This window comes from Trichosurus vulpecula, chromosome 2 (genome assembly GCF_011100635.1).
Source record: "Trichosurus vulpecula isolate mTriVul1 chromosome 2, mTriVul1.pri, whole genome shotgun sequence".
NCBI lineage: Eukaryota > Metazoa > Chordata > Mammalia > Diprotodontia > Phalangeridae > Trichosurus > Trichosurus vulpecula.
In genome coordinates this window covers 239125012-239142826 of record NC_050574.1, presented here as the reverse complement: position 1 = coordinate 239142826, position 17815 = coordinate 239125012, and positions in this window count along the sequence as shown.

The window sequence follows — 17815 nt, the reverse complement described above, 5'->3', positions numbered from 1 at the left end:
TTCTAGCAAAAGAGAGCTGAGCAAAGTTGAGACTATATACCAGAAGCAGCCTAAGAGCTGTGGATTTGACTATAAAAGCAGATTTCATTCTGCCCTATCACCCTACTGTTCTTGGTTGAGATGGGCCCCTCTATAGGTACTTGGATGTGAAATGTTATTCTGTCCAAAAGTGTCTGATTAATGTGAAGTGATAAGGGGATGGAACCACTACATTAAATGGGCTGAACATTTTGAGATGGCTTCATATATATATATATATATATATACATATATATATATATATATATATATATACTTACTCATTGCTTTGGGCAATGTTTTAAATCTACATATGAGAGGCAGAATGTGGAAGTAGACAGAGAACTGGCAATAGAGTCAAGCAGATCTGGGTTCCTAATGCACTGCTTTGGACTACTGTATAGTAGCTGCAGCACCCTGGACAAGGCACTTTGCTCTTCAGTGCCACAGTTGATGGCAGGTTGCAGAACATTTGTCAATCTACACTGGGAGAGGTGAGTACCTAGGGCTCCACACCATGGAAGTAACTGGTCCACTTACAAAACCAACAACACCTAGACATAAATGTATACAATGACAGGCCTGGAATACTAGCTAGCATTTATGTAGCATTTTTAAAATTTACAGAACACTACAAATATTATCTCATTTGATCCTCACAACAAGAGAGGTAGATGCTATGATTATCCCATTTTTACAGTGGAATAAACAGCTAGTAAATGTCTAAGGAGGGATTTGAACTCAGAGGCCAGCTGGCTTCCTCAGCTTGCCTCGTCATACTGATGGTACCTGATTGGTGTTTTAACAATCGGGCTAGCAGCTGCTGTGAAGGTGTAAAGCCAACAACAACCAGCTCAGAGAATGCTGCAAGCCCAGATCCTTTTCATCTGCTTTACTAAGGAAAGCAACATTAAGGGGTCAACAATCTTACTTTAATCCAGCATACAAATATCATTTACTTAGTTCAGGGGAAAAAACCAGCACCCTGAATTACAGACCAAATACAATTCGTAGTTATCAACACCTGGGTCTTCAGCCGGAAAGCTCATTACAACGGCTGGCCCAGAGTCATGTGCCACTCCTGCTGTGGCTCAGAGCTCTGAGAGAGAACGCTAACCTCTGTGCTTATATATCCTGTTCAGGGCCCCAAGGGCCCAGACCTTACCCAGGCTGGGCGTGGAGAAGTTCCCCGCCCCCAATATCACAACAGATACAGATCAATGGCTCTCAGTTGTCTCAGTGCTGAGAAGTACAAAAACATCCCACTTTATTTGCCCCATTCAAACAAAGGCCAGAATCACTAAAGGTGAGCAGCAAAAAGTCCCACCTTAGTTACTGTTACAATTGGGTCTTCTCACATTCTGGTCCTCGACTCTGTAGGACTCCCCAGGAACTAGATTTCATCTATTAGAAATTTAGAGACTCTCAGACTCCAGGGAACTAACTGATGCTGACTAAATTAATAAAAATGATTAATAAGCTAGAAAGATGGTCTATTAATTTATGTGGCTAAGCAGATGTGATATTCATGTCATCTGGTCAGAGTATTTAATGTAGTCACACTTCTTCCCCTCTACCTTCCTTGGGCCAAAGCATAGTTTGGCCTGAGAAAGTACTGAACCAGATGATTTTTGAGACTACATGCAGCTTTCACATTCTGTGAGTCTGTAAGTAGCAATCTCTCTGTTAAATGTTTGTTGCCACATGACTGAACCATTGACATTCATGTCAAAACCCCTGAAAGACCCAGAACACTTAGTGTCATGGTTCCTTTCCTGTGAAAAATTCTTCCAGCTACAGGAAAAACTCTGGAAAAAAGAAACCTTAATGCTAAACTGAAAAAATGAAAAAAATTATATTTTTCAGAGGTGTGATTACATTAGCCTACCATGAAAACCTACCATGTAGCTTGATTCCCATCACTACTCCCTCCATCCCATTCCATTTAGTCTTGGATTAGATGGAACCCAGGTCCATGCTTACATGGGTTTCTGAGTTTCCTTCCAGCTATGAAATTTGCTAATTCTTTAAGTGTAAAGAGGTGTTGTCCGTTCATTCCCATCTACCCACTGGCTCTCCCTAACTCACTCAGGAAAAGAGTATAGTGGCCACTCATGGGCCTGATACCAATAATGATCAGCATAGAAGCTTTAACCTGTTTTTCTAACCTGGACAGATTGGCTCATCTTTAGGCAGCCTGGTAGCCCTCCATTTCTGGGGGCTCGCCATATTGGTGCTGGACATAGTTTGGTCACTCAGGTGTTTTCATTCCTACTGTAATTCAGAACTTTTGAATGCAAGTGATCCACCAGTCTCTGCCTCTCCAGCAGCAGGTACTGGAGCAAGAGCTTCCATGCCTGGCTCTGATTTCATTTAAAGTAGCTGCAATCGCACTATACCGCTTGTGGTTTTTAGGTCAGGATAGGGAACTTTTAGGAGCTTTTCTGCAATAGAGAGAATGCCTTAAAAGGTTAATTCCCCTTGAAGACAGGCCCAGGAGGGGTTGGAAGGATCTATTAGGATACTTTTGATTTTCTGCAGGGTTTTTGGATTGGGGAATGTGCTGGATCCTTTAAAGGCACTCTGAGACAGATTCTCAGGGATCACTCTTTTCTAAATCTGCCCTAGCCAAAAGAATATTGGCTTTCACTAATTTCCTGAGATGGGGGATCTATTTGGAATTGGCTCATATATCTCCTAGGTGGTACAGTGGTTAGAGTGCTGGGCCTGGAGTCAGGAAGACTTGTCTTCATGAATTCAAATCTTACCTCAGGCACTTATGAGCTGCGTGACCCTAGGCAAGTCACTTAAACCTGTTTGCCTCAGTTTTCCCATCTGTAAAATGAACTGGAGAAGGAAATAGGAAGCCAGTATCTTTGCCAAGAAAACCCCCAAAAGGGGCCGTGAAGAGTTAGATACAACTAAAAAATAAACAACAAGAACAAATCTCTTCTTTGTCAAACACCAAATCTAAGCAGTAATGATGTTCTTTCCCTCCAGTGAAATCCTGCATGTATATTTTTAAAAAGATAGAAATCATTTTTTATGTTACCCTGAGTGGCAATGGTTGAAATGAAAACAAAACAAAACAAAAGTGTTTTAGCACCTATTTGTCTATGTAGAATGGCAACTTTTGGGGCAGCTAGGTGGCGCAGTGAGCAGAGCACTGGCCCTGGAGTCAGGAGGATCTGAGTTCAAATTGGGCCTCAGATACTTGACACACTTACTAACTGTGTGACTTTGGGCAAGTCACTTAACCCCAATTGCTTTGCCTTTCCCCCTCCCCCCAAAAAATAGAAAATAGAATGGCAACTTTCTTTACCAACATTTTATGGTAAGATTGCCAGATAAAAGAATGTATTCTTTCCTGCAGCTTTAACCTATATCAAGCTCATAAAAATAGATTTGTATAATTTGCAAGTTCTAGATTTGAAGAAACATTGAATTTCTGCTCATCTCTGCTATGTAGTTGTGCCATTGGAAGAGTTGGAACAAGTGGGAGAAGAAGTAAAGATTAATGAAAAAGAAGTAGCATCTTTCAAGTGCTCAGATTAGATAAGAAGAAAAAAAAAAGAAACAAATTTTCTAGGATAGAAGCTGCTTTGAAAACAATTTGGCCATAACCAAGAAATGTGTTTTTAATAGACCGTTAGGTTTAAAAGAAAGTGATTTTATTTCCTCACCCCCTATAGGTTCAGAGTGTGGCTGAATTATAGGGATTGTGGGTCAATTTTTAAAGTTGCGTGGCTGTCCCCTTAGTTGTAGCTATATGTCTTCCTGAAGAGTGTTTTATTGTTGGTCTAGAAGGGAATCACTGAATTACTGAAAATTGCTCTATGTTGTTCAGTTATTTATTTTGTTCTTAAGAACAAAAAGGCAAAAGTCTTTTAAGGGCTTTTAGCTAAAGGTAATCCCTTCACCTATGTATTTATCCATTTAAAAGCCTTAGCTAGAGCTAACCCCTTCACTTATACTCTTACTCCATTCCTTCCTTTCTCCTCCAGGACTTTCCTCTTCAATTCACTCTTTTTTTCCCTCTTGCAGTTTCAGTCTCTCCCTTTTCATTGACTCCTTCCCGATGGAGAAGTGGTGTGATGTTATGGCCAGAGTGTTGTACTTGGAGCCAGGGAGCCCCAAATTCCAATCCTATCTTAGACACTTACTAGCCAAGTAAACTTGGATAGGTCAGTTAATCTCCCTGGGTCTCAGTTTTCTCACTTGTAATATGGAGTTAATAATAGCACCAATTTTAAGGAATTGTGAGGATCAAAATAGGTGATGTATGTGTAATGGCAAGCCAAGTGGGACTTTTCACTGTTTTTTCATTTGGAGGGCTTCCCAGCACTAAGGTAATCTAGTGCCTTTGATTGAATCAAGAATCTTTAAGGACCTGCTTAAGTCACAAGAAAGCCTAAGTCACACGAGTTTGAGACACATGGTTGTGATGCCCTCTGACCCTGGAGAAGTGTATATATACTCTGAGGTTAGCATTTTGCTTTGGGGGCTTACTCATTGGAAGAGAGATTTGGCCAGACAAGACTCAGGGTAGTTGTTAAGGAGCCCCCTGGCTTTGAGAACCCAGATGTTGTTGCTTTTCTCTCTGGAAACTATGCATGTATTGTTATGGACAGATAATTAGAAACCCTGTCTGCTGATTTGTGTTATTTGCTCTGTTTATATAATTTCTGCTTGTAATTTCTGTTTGTGTTTTCTCTGAAGTTCAGGGTGCTGTCTTTTTCCCCTGAACTAAGTGAATGATATATGTATGTTTGGTTAAAGTGAGATTGTAAACCCCTTAAAGTTGCTTTCCTTAAAAAGCAGATCAAAAAACCTGTGCTAGCAGCCCTCCTGTGTGCTGGTGCTAGTGGCCTTACACCTCCACAGCAGCTGCAAGTAACATTGTTGTTACAGCATGTGAAGTACTTTCTGAACCTTAAAGCCCTAGATAAATATGAGGTTTCACTCTAAGAGAAGAAAAAGAGAAAACAAAACCCTCTTAGTCTCCTGGCCTTAGCAATCCAAAGCAGAGCTCTAAGTAAGATTTTTTTGCACTGAGAGCAAATATCATGAAGTCTGGGGCAAATGGTTTAGAAGATAATCACTTTTGGTGTTGGGGCAGGCATGACAATGTGGGGAGAAACAGAGAACCCAAGATAGTATGAATCACATTCTTGGAAGACTTTCCTTTGTCGGGTCATTTTTATAGCTTTCTATTTAAAACTAATTTTTGTTAATAAGTAGGCAGTAAGGTCAGTTATTTCTTTACATTTATCATCTAATAAACTTGATTATTGGGAGTGGGGATAAAGTATTAATCCTTCACATACCATCTATATGCCTGAAGTGGCTCAAAGGGAGTCAAGAAGAAGCATCCATAGAGTCTCTTCCCTGTATCCTTCTCCAAGGAACATTTTGATTCCTGCCAGAAGGATATCAGGAAGTTGGGGCCAGAGGCTAGATACTCTGTTCTCCCCAGAAAGAGGGGGTAAAGGGCTAGATTATATCTATCTTCTCCCTTAAATTTTATTAATCTAGGAAATACAATTTTTAGGTTCGAACCATAGCTCCTGATCACTATTTCTTAATGGGAAGGAGGGTCTCACACTAATATATTCCAAGGCTTTACTCCTTTCCCACCAAATTCCAGTTCCACAATGAACACATATAACAAATAGCAAAGAAACCCATCTACCCTAGTTGGTAGCAAAACAGAAATCAGAGAAGGTATACGTATGAGAATACATGCCAGGCAAAACAGATTGAATGAGTTATCTTACTCCATTGAGATTGAGAAAACTCAGAGCAACCAAGAGAGAATCCTAGCTCTTACCCAAGAGAAAAATCCTTGAAGTCTCTAGTATAGCAAGCTGGAGATAGGGATATCATAGAGATTGGCAGCAAGATTAGAATGCTGTATTCTCTCTCTGTTTCTGTGTCTCTCTGTTTGTCTCTGTCTCTGTCTCTCTCTCCCTTTCTCTCTCTATCTCTCAGCTGGAAGCCAGAAGAAGCCAAAAACCTTTCTCCTCTCACCAATTCTGCCCACCTCTCACCTAGGCACAAGACAATGAGTAATCAATTTCCACCAATGAGAAGAAAGCCCTATGTGATCGACCTTTTGAACTTATGCATCAAATAGGTCGACACTTTGGGAGATGGAGTAGAAAGAGGAGTTGAAGCTACTTGCCCTACTCCTCCAGAATCATTCTCAAAGTAACGTTAGAGCTACAAAGAACCTTAGAGTTCATCTAATTCAACTCCACTACTCTGCAAAGGGAGAAACAAAGCTAAGGGAGGGGAAGTGAATTGTTTCATATCAAAGACAAAGGCTCATTCAAGGAGGCTGAACTGAGGTAGAGCTAAACTAAGCTGAAATATTCCTAAACCGTTAGAACTGGAAGTGATCTTAGAGGCCGCCTTCTCCAATTCCATGGTTTTATCATAAAGGAAACAGAGGTCCATGCTTAGTGTCAGAAGGAAAAACAAAACAAAACTGTAACACTGTTCTTTGGACTCCCAGACCAGTGCTTTTTCTGTGAGGTTGTTGAAATTTGGATGTGTAGGGGCACTGTCCCTCTTATGTAGCAGCAGTCCTTGGTCTCGCAACTTAAGACAATTAGCTAAGAAAAGAAAGGGGGCATTCTGGCTCCCAAACTCACCTCCCCCATTCCTTAGGAATATTTCAGTAATTCAAGAGGGCAAATTTTGGAAGGAAATATATAGTGGATGGGGGAGACAGGAACATTAACCTCTAACAAGAGTTAACAACCTCAGTACTGGCTCCTTCCCCTTGCCCCAGTCATAGAGAATTCAGTGGGAGAGGATTCATAGGCCAGGAAAGGCTGAGGTGTCATCAGGGAGGCAAAACCTGTATGCTAAGGATGCTGTCTCTCTTCTATTTTGTACCATCTCTCCCTGGAGGGCCCCTTTTCTGAGGGTGGAGGATGGGGGCCCTTCCCAACCTGCCACTGTTTCTAAGTTGTCCCTGCCTCCCAGGTGGCTCCAATGTGAGCTACTGAAAGGGAAACCTGATTTAAAAAAAACTGTAATTATTAGAGAAGTGATAGATTAAGGATCTACATTGTAATGGGCTCTATACTATTTCTTGAAGCCATATTGAATAGAAACATCCATTTTACAGGAGACTCAGGACAAGAGCCAGGAACATCAGACTTAAAAGAGAAATCTAAAGAGGTACTTAAATCTGTCTCTGATAGCATAATGTAGGTAGGTAATTAAAATGTTTTATAAAGGCAAAGGAGAACTCCCAGGATTTTTTTAATGCAAAATTGATTTGGAAAGTCTTGGAGTGAACTGAAGGATGTGCGAGAGAGTAAAAGAAATGTGAATGTGCTTGATATCCAGAGCATGAATAAAAGGAGGCTAAAGGTTTATCATCAATCAACAAATGTAAGAAGCTTCTTGTTGTCCAAAATCTCTTCCTTTAGCCAGAGCTGGGATCATAGCCCTCCTGAAGCTGGAAGGTTCTTACTTTTAAACCAGTTACATTAACTTCTGCAAGTTTAGGACCTTATATACTCCTATCTCTCCACACTAAACCCAAGTAAAATATGAGAGTATTTGGGGTAAAGAATTCTGGTCCCAAGACCAGGCTCACATTTGTGTGCAATGTCTGATAGACTACCTGAATTCCTGGTTCCCAGACTCTTACGTCCCTTGACATCTGCCACCAGCTTTTTCATTCTGACTTTCTCAGATGATTGGTTTCTTTTCTACCACAGGTAAATCATAAACTTTCTGCCTCCCACTGTTAACTCCCTAGTTTTTATGATCAGATGACATGTGTACCTTGCACCACCAAGTTTCAGCTGTAAGAAATTGGCCTGTTGGGGCACAGTAGAGCACCCACCCTGGAGTCAGGAGGATCTGAGTTCAAATTTGGCCTCAGACACTTGACACTTACTAGCTGTGTGACCTTGGGCAAGTCACTTGACCCCAATTGCCCTGCCTTCCCTCCCTCTAAAAATTATATATGTATACACACACACACACACACACACACACACACACATATATATACATATAAACGAAATGGGCCTGTTCCTTGTTCTTTACAGATGTGAGCTATTTAGGTCACCATTGACTTTGAAGGCCAGGTTTTATCTCCAGGAATGGGAGGTTTCCTCTGTCTCTCTGATTCATTCTATTCTGCCCCATTTATGCCCCAGTGTAACAATAAACAAAGCCATACTTAAGTAGTGGTTGTAAATAGGTAATGTTTAATGAGATAGATAACAGGTTGTAACTGAAAGTTTTAATTTTCCTGTTTCTTTTTTTTTCTGTATTAATGATGTAAGCTTTCTGATAATCATGGCAGCTTCTTTTTTTTTTTCCTACTAATGATAGTATAATGGATAGAGTGCTGGAGTTGGGGAGACCTGAGTTCAAATCCAGCCTTAGATGCTTACTGGCTGTATGAACCTAGTTAGGTCACTTAACCTCTTTGCCTCAGTTTCCTCAGCTGTAAAATGGGTTCATAATAGCATAATAGCACTTACCTCACAGGGTTGTTGTGAGGATCAAACAAAATAACATTTGTAAGAATTGCTTAGCACAGTGCCTGGCACATACCAAGTGCTATACAAATGCTTATTCCCTTCACTCCCTGCAATAAAGGTTAGAAATTCATGATTCGATAAAATATATTGCTATCTTAATTGTTTTATTTTTAAGAAAAAAACCACTGAGTATGCTACTTCTTTCTTGATCATCCATGCAGTTATTTAATGTAAATATAAGCTAGGGACTAAATATAAGCTAGGTACCTGATGGCAGCTACTCAACTAATAGGCACAGTATCCAAGACTAAGCCATTAGCCTTTAAAGGTCTAGCCCACAATGTGACAGCAAATGGCATGGAATCCAAAGCAAGACGCTGACCAAATAAAGTGGTTAATCTGAATTGCACAAATGATTAGAGCTAGCATCATCTTTATATAATCCAGAAGCTTTATGCATGCACTTTTTTATCGTCAAAATTTTAGAAGGAAACAAAAAGGTTTTATTTAAGGAGTATTTGAAAAATGACGCTCTTATTAACTTCTATGTGATGTGTTACCATTTCAATAAAATGAATAATACTTTGATTGTAGAAGTTTTCTGATGTCCTTTATATAAATATTTTCAAGCTCTGATAGAATATGTTTCTTGCTGGTGGTGATGGGGGGATATTTTTGTTTTTAAACTGGAAACTTCAGTCTGTGAAATTGATTAATTCCTATGAAACCACTTGGAAAATTCAGCTCACAAAGTCTTAAGAATTGTCATTGCCTCTTCTGCGTATCACAGATAAGTATATATAATTTCTACAGTTATAAATGCTATTCCACCCACAAGCAGCAGTCAAATACAAGAATTACTCAAGACTCAGAGCAGGTAATTTGTGAAAAATAAATCAGGAAACCAAAATGTAGTTATAGTATCTCTGTAAGATGGGAAGTTTATCCTTTAATTACCATTCTGCTTGGATTTAGCCTAATTTGCTATATAAGAAAATTTTAACTTAACTTCTATGTACCAGTAAAAGGAACCATAACTACAGCAGAGTCACTAAGACTTCGTATCAATATGCCAAGATTGAGATGGCTCTGATAGCATTTAAATCTTCATTCTGGTGCTCAATCTTCGTTCTTCTTGACCTTTCTGTAGCCTTTGATGCTGTGAATTATTCCATCTTGCAGAGATTTTCCCTCCTCTCTGAGTTTTCATGACACGGTTCTCCTTCTTCCTGGCTGAACTGTCTTTCCCAATATCCTGCTGCATGTCTCATTCCCTATGCCCAAATATACCCCCAGTCTCTTCTTTTTTGCCTACATACTCTCTCAGCAAACTCATTAGCTTTCATGGACTTAACTACCATCTCTTATAATATCAATAAAGTATGGGAGGATGAGGAAGCTGAAGCAGATAGATGTTAAGTAACTTGCCCAGGATCACACTGCTAGTAGGTGTCTGAGGCTGAATTTGAACTCAGGTCTTCCTGATTCTGGGCCCAGTGCTTGCTCTGTGCCACCTAGCTGCCAATCTATATAGATGACAGCCAAATCTACCTATCCAGCTTTCTTCTCTCTACTGACTTCTAGTCCTTCATCTCCAACTGCCCTCTCAAACTCAGTTATGATGAAAACTGAACCCATCTTTCTCTGAAAATTCATCCTTTCTCCTAACTTTTTCAACCACTGTTTTTCTAATCAACCAGCTTCAACTAATCCATTATCCACTACTGGTAAACTGATATTCCTAAAGATGGGTCTAACCACACTATTCCCTACTTCAAGAAACTTCTGTATCTCCCTGTGGTCTCTAAGATCAAATAAACCTCCAGTTGGACATTTAGAGCCTTTTGCAATCCATTTCCAGGCCCTTCATGATAAGTCCAGTCTTCCTTTCCAGGATGAGTATACATTACTCTCCCTCATGCATTCTACTTCCCAACTGAACTGACCACCTTGCTGTTCACAAACATGCCATGTCATTCCCCTCTTCTGTATTTTTTACAGGCTGTTTCCCATGTCTAGAATGCTTTCTGTCCTTACCTCCACCTCTTAGAGCCACCAGCTCCTTTCAGGCTTTAGCTTAAGTGACACTTCCATCAAGAGGCCTTTCAGATTCTCCCAATTATTAGTGGGTCTCTTCCAAATAATCTTGGATTTGCCAAGCACGTGCTTGTCTGTGAATATTTTTTATTCTCTGCACTTCCCTCACCATCCAAATAGAATATAAACTCCTTGAGGGCAGGGATTGTCTTTTGTATTGTATTGTGCCTAGCACAACTCTGGTATATAATATGCTATAAATGCTCTTTGATGGGTTACAGTGTAGAGCAATAGCTGACAGGTCGGGTATGTAGCTAACATATACAAAGGAAGGGCTTCCTCATCCTTGGGGACTGTGGCTCACCATTGTACTCCTCTAGTCCCTTGATTTCCCTTTCTCTGCTCCCCTTCCCTTGCATGTCACAGTCTGCAGCAAACTCCTTTGCCTCAATGGATTACCATATTCAACAGTCATGCCACTGTTAGGCTTTTCCTGGGCCTGAGCTCACCTCACTCCCTTCAGGTTCTCCATGAATTGTTACATTATTATACATTTCTCCAATCTTCTCTCTTACCAGTTCTTTACAGAAATCTTCCTTAGTAGCCAAATTCATCTTCTAGTTCTCCTTTTTCTTGCCTCACCTCAATATGTCACGGGTTTCCCTCTTTCCATGCGTCTCCTGGTTTTCTCTCAACCAAGAAAATGCTATTTGATATGATACACAGTAGGAAGCCTCTATAAGTTTTTGAATAAACAAGTCTTGGAATAAAAAATGTTATCAAAAGATTATTCTGATACAGAGCCTTATTTAGAGCAAGGCAGGCAGCACTTCATCCCCAGGGTGCCCACATTTAGATGGTCCTGACAACATTGAAACTTTTCATCAACAGGCCCTGAGCTTAGCAGTTAGTAGGCAAGAATAATTAATTTAAAGAGGATGCTTCTTCAGTCCTCTGATGAAAATGTGTGTTTCTTAAAAACTTGTATTATTTGCATTAAAAAATAGAAAATTAGAGGCTCTCAACCTAGAAAAATGAACAAATTAACAATCCTAAAAAAATAAGCAGGATTTCTGTCTAGGTCTAACAATAGGGATGTCATTTCATTGGTAAGGTACACTAATTACTTCTGTTTGCAGTTTATATGGCATTGAGCCCTAGAATGCTATAGGGCCTTGACATCCATGCTCACTCAAAAGAGATTGGCCCAGACTTCCTAAGGATGAAGAGTGCCAACTTGGGCATGCAGATGGATACATAATCCAATGAGTTAGTCCACCAGGATACACATCTTGGAAAATATACTGCAGATGTTCAGTGAGCTCGCCCTAGAATGAAATAGGAGGATAATATTGGATTATATCACATTTAGGAAATTGTGTTGTGTCCTCAAACATCCTAAGTGACTTCCTGCTACAAAAAATTCATCTTTTTAACACCCAGATTTTCTCATGGACATTATGTGACTACAAGATCACAGAATATCATCATCTCAGAGAGATCAAAATGATGGCTGACTCAAGGTATAACATAAGTAAACATGGTGGATGTAAGCAGCATATTACTAATCAAGTAATTAGTATTAATTAGAATTGCTTACAGGAATTGACATGAAAGACACTTAAAGTATGTATGACCAGCAAAAGAAAGTAACCTTATCATGTAGTTAGCAGGATAATACATGGATGGATAACTTTAATGCAGTTTTAATGTCCACAAAATATTTGAAGAATCACATAAAGGTACTTCCTGTATACTGGGAGATCAGCTATGGAGGATTTATGAGAGAACAAGGATAAGAATAGTACATATTTAGAAGGCATGGTTTGGTGAACATCTCCATTGGTAGACAGTCTATAATGAGATCATATATTCATTGAGGCACTGATGCATAGCATTATTTTTTGTTGTTCAATCATTTCAGTCATATCAGTCTCTTTGTGACACCATTTTGGGGTTTTCTTGGCAAAGATATTGGAGTGGTTTGCCATTTCCTCCTCCAGGTCATTTTGCAGTTGAGGAAACTGAGGCCAACAGGGTTAAGTGATTTGCTCAGAGTCACATAGACAGTAAGGGTCTAAGGCCATATTTGAACTCAGAGAGATGAGTTGTCCTGACTTCAGACTTGGTACTCTATCCACTGTGCCAGAACAGCAACAAGGCTCCTGGACTGAAGTACCTTGCCTTGGCTGCTCAGAGATCTGGACCTTGTGAATCTGTTGGACATTGCAGATCTGAGATGAAAGTGAATTATCTGTTCTGAGTTTGTGCAAACTCGTCTTCATCTTCCTCAGGATGTAGAATGACTAGAAGGCGCTACTGGAGATATTTTATGTTCTCTCTCCTTCGTTACTGCAAGTCCTTTGTGTCTTGAGTGTTCTCTGGGAAAGAGGAAATTAATTGCTGCTCTAGACTCGATTTGTTGTTGTTATTGTTGAGTCATTCAGTAGTGTCTGACTCTTCATGACCCCATGAACCATAGCGCTCCAGGCCCTTCTGTCCTCTGCTATCTCCCGAAATCTGTCCAAGCTCATGTTCGTTGTTTTCATGACACTATCTATCCATCTCATCCTCTGTCATTGCCTTCTCCTTTTGCCTTCAATCTTTTCCAACATCAGGGTCTCTTCCAATGAATCCTACCTTCTCATTATATGGCCAAAATATTCAAGCTTCAGCTTCAGTATTTGACCTTCTACTGAGTAGCCTGATTTAATAGCATTATTTAGGAGCATCACTACCAAGGCTGGCTGTGGGAAAACCCTGTCCCAAAGATGTGCATATAGATAATGCATGTTTAACCTCATTGAGCCAGGAGAGAGTGAGAAACTCTTGTGTAGTAAAGCTGAGTCTTTAAGGTTTTTATTGGGCATTACAAGCAGTCAAATTCCAAACATCATACTCTCTAAAGGATAGACTAAATGAGCTACACTATAAACACAAGGGGATCTATTTTTCCTATTTGAAAAAAATAAAGTGTTTGTCATTCCTGTGGTTCATTAGGAATTACAAGACTCCTCCTTGTAACTTCTTAAGCATTAAAAAAGTCTTTTAAAGTTAGAAAAACATGAACCATTTCGTTACTTACTAAAATATATTCTTGTTTTTTAAGGTCAGTACTGTAGGTATGATTTGAAGACGAAAGGTATATGAACATGTATGTGTAAACATCTCTCCTATTGTTGGCTGTTTGAACAGCAAAATGGATTGGAAGATAGCTTAAATTCTTTGATTTGTCAAAATTTTAAACTCTCCTCAAGATTTTCATTGATTCTGACAATTTTACCGGAAAGTACCCCATCTTCATGTTGCCACCTCGACTTCTTTTTTTCTACTTAGCAAAACATATGTCTTAGCCAAATGGTAAGCTACCACCTCAGATTTCCAAAGAAATTGAAGCAGAAAGAAGAGGTGAAATATATTACACTTTCATGCTTAAATCGATGCTTCTGTGGATTTGTGAGCTCATCAATGTGGTACTTCCTTCAGTGATGCAGATGACAACCCATCCATGCCTTCTCATCCTGTGACTCTTGTCCCTGTTCTTCTGACTCATTATCCCCATCCTTTTTTTTAAAGCATTGCTATATCAAGGAACTGAAAATATAGTTTGGTCTTTGTTTTTCTTATCAGTTATCTTTTTAATATTTTCAACTGACAGTCCAATATACACCGCATTTGAAAAATGATTCGGAATTCAGTGATTATGTATCATTAACCTCTTTTTGGTTTCTACCTATAAAAACAATTATTTCCCCTTATTCCATGCTTTGAACTCTTGAGAGCAATGAATATCTTTTGAACTGAATGGGCATTTGGTTCTCCTATCATGAAAATGAACATTTAGAAATGTTTTAAGTGGAATATGTGGATAGACATTTGGTTAAATCTGTCTGCCAAATGTTTCTCACTTGAAGTGCTTTCAGATTTTAAAAATTTGATAAGCATCATTCAAGCAATCCTGTAATATATACTGCACAAGCAAATCTAGAAGACCAGGTCTGACCATGCCATTATCTTCCTCAAGAATTTTCCCTACTGCTGCTAGGATAGAATATAAACTTATCTGTTTGACACTTAAAACTTTTTGCAATCTGGATTAAGTTTCTCTTTCTAGGTATTTCCCATTACTATCCCTCCCACATTCTATGGTCTGGGCAAACTAGAAACTCTGTGAATGTTTGGGTGTAAACACCTGCTCTATTTTTTTAACTTAATTCAGCAATATTGTTTGAATGGCAAAACAAAGAGCTTAAAATCTTGGGCTTGCAAAAATTTTAAGCTCTCCTCAATATTCTCATTGGCTTTGACTATATTACCCCAAAATGCTCTGCCCTCATGTAGTCAACCATCTATTTTTCTTCTTGAGAAAAAACTTCTGTCTAAGCCAAATAGTGAGTTATAATCCAAGAGAGATTTTCAAAGAAAAGGAAGCAAAAAGAGGCTAAATAGATTATATTTTTATGCTTAATTCCTTTCTTCTGTGCATCTGTGATCTCTTGGAGTTAGCTCCCTGTCCAGTAACATTTCCTCTCTTATCTCGGTATCTTCACACAAGCTGTCTTTTATTCCAGAAATGTTTGCCCTCCTTACTTCTACTTCTTGGAATCCCTGATTCTTTGAGGCTCAGCCCAGATGCAACATTTCATGGGAGGCTTTTCCTGATATCCTCAATTGTCAGTCACCAACCACAATTCCTTTGCATTTACTTTGTATTTTCTTGCAAATGTCAACTAGAGAAGAGATGGGAGGAACCTCAGAAGTCATCCAGTTGTACCCCATCCCTGAATTTTACAAAGAGGAATCTGAAGCTTATAGAGCTTACAGCTCAAGGTTATATACATAGTAAGTGGTAGAACCAGAAATTAGACCCTAGGGCCTCTGATTCCAATCTACCACTTTCTCTACAGCTCAATAGCTGCCCCTCAGCAGAATTTAACTCCTTGAGGACAGGAATTCTTAATTCCTTGTCTTTGCACGTAGCAAATATTTAATAAAGGCTTATTGAACCAAGTTGAATTTAATTGAAATTTTAAAGTGTCCCAACAAAAGATGTCCTGAAAGAAGCTGGCAACTTGTCTTTATGCTATCACAATTGGAAAGGAGCACTATCATTTTCCTAGTGAGTTAACTCTTCAGTTCCTAGAGAGCGACCAAGGTGCATATGAAAGTGTTAATCCTGTTCTATATTAAAGATATTTTGAGAAGGAAATTCTATAATGACATCTCTGCCTACCCATTTTATAATGCATAGACTTCACCCTAGAATGATACTTCGGAAGGTCCTTCACGTACTTCAAGGAGTCTCTGTTCATTCTGATAGAAATGCCTAGTTTCTCATATTACCCTGTGTCAAAACTGGAAGTTTTTGCTTGGAATTTCGGGGGAAGGGAAGGTTGAAATGTGTGGTGCTGGTGGCAGGGGAATGGGAGCAGAGGCTGTGTTCCTCTCTGCCCGTTCATGTTCAAAACCAATTTCATGTTCAACATTGGTTATTGTTCCCCGCCAGGTTGATGGGATTTAGGAGTTCCTTCTGTTATGGCCAGATTACAACCTTTTGCTGACTCCTTCTTTTGTGCTTGCTTTCTCTCATAGAAAGGTCAGGTGCCCCAGAGGTTTCATCTCTTCCTTAAAGCAGAATCATAGAATGAAAGAGTTAGGAGGGAATTAGAGACTCAGAGCTAAAAAGGACCTGAGAGGTGTTTCAACAATCCGACTAGCAGCTGCTGTGGGGGTGTAAAACCAACAACAACCAGCTCACAGAACGCTGCAAGCCCAAGTTCTTTTGATCTGCTTTACTAAGGAAAGCAATGTTAAGGGATTAACAACCTTCCTTTAATCCAGTATACAAATATCATTCACTTAGTTCAGGGGAAAAAGCCAGTACCCTGAACTTCAGAGCAAATACAAACAAATTACAAACATCAACAGACCGACCTTGTCTGATTCAAATCCCAATGCATAGTTACTAGGGTTTAACAAAGTCCCAACATCTGGTTTACGAGCTGGAGGGCTCTTAGCTACAGCTGCCTGGAGTCTCCACATCAGCCCAACACCAAGAGTCACAGCCCTAAGCAAATAGCTCTGTCTTCCCTTTTTATGCAGTTTCAGACATCATCAAACTCACCTGAGAGACCAGAACTTAGGCTCCTTTGATTGGCTCTGGTGTTAGCACCTCCCTTCACTGACCCCGTCTGGAGCCTCACCTTAAATACCAATTCATACCCACATAGGCTTAGCACCTAATAGGGTTTTGGGCCTGGGGCTTAGCACCTAGTAAGGCTCAATCAAAGACACTTAATTAATCATGTTAAAACAGTAAGAAAGTCCCAACTTAATTGATATTACCCAGTTCAACCCCTACCTGCATTTCCCCTACAAGAGTTCTGACCAGCTGCCAGTCATCCAGGCTCTATTTGGAAACCACTAGTAATTGAGTGCTTGTCACCTCCTAAAGTAACACATGTGACTTTTGGACATCTCAAATTGTTAGGAATTTTTTTTCATAATGAGCTAAAATTTCTTTGCAACTTTATCCAAAGCCCTGACTTCTGACTCTCCCCTCCCCAGGGGTAAACAAAAAAGTCTGATTCAATTCTTCTTTCACACAATAGTCCCCGTTTTTTCTTCATGCTAAATATTCTCAGTTATGTCAACTAGTTTCAGGCTTTCTTATTATTTCGTTCTTTCTCCTTTTACCTGGCCAATATCATTCATAAAATGTAGGGCCCAGAACAGAACACAATACCTTGTGTGATTTAACAGGCCAGAGGGGCTCTCACGTCCCTGGTTTTAGATATTATACTTTTACATTAATGCAGCCTAAGAGTAACATAGTATAGGCGCGCGCACACACACACACACACACACACACACACACACACATTCTTACTCAGACACATTCTGGGTTGACTCACAATGAGCTCCCAGTGCATTAGAAGCCCCAGGTATTTAAGATTTTTTTATCTGAGCTAGTGTCAGTTCTGAGCATACACAGAGGATAATTTAATGCTAATATTAATGTTTATCTGACTTGGATTTTGAAACTTGTTCAGAATTTGAAATATTTTGAGTATTTTTAAAGGGGACAAAAGAGACATTACATATTAATTTAACTCTATAGGCACTTGGACTAATTTTCTTTTGTGAGTTTGCTAATCACAATAAGTGAAAGAGAGGAAAATAGCATTGTGAAAATGCACTTGTTATTCAGTATGTGAGTGGGAAGATTCTTGAATTATTCCTCA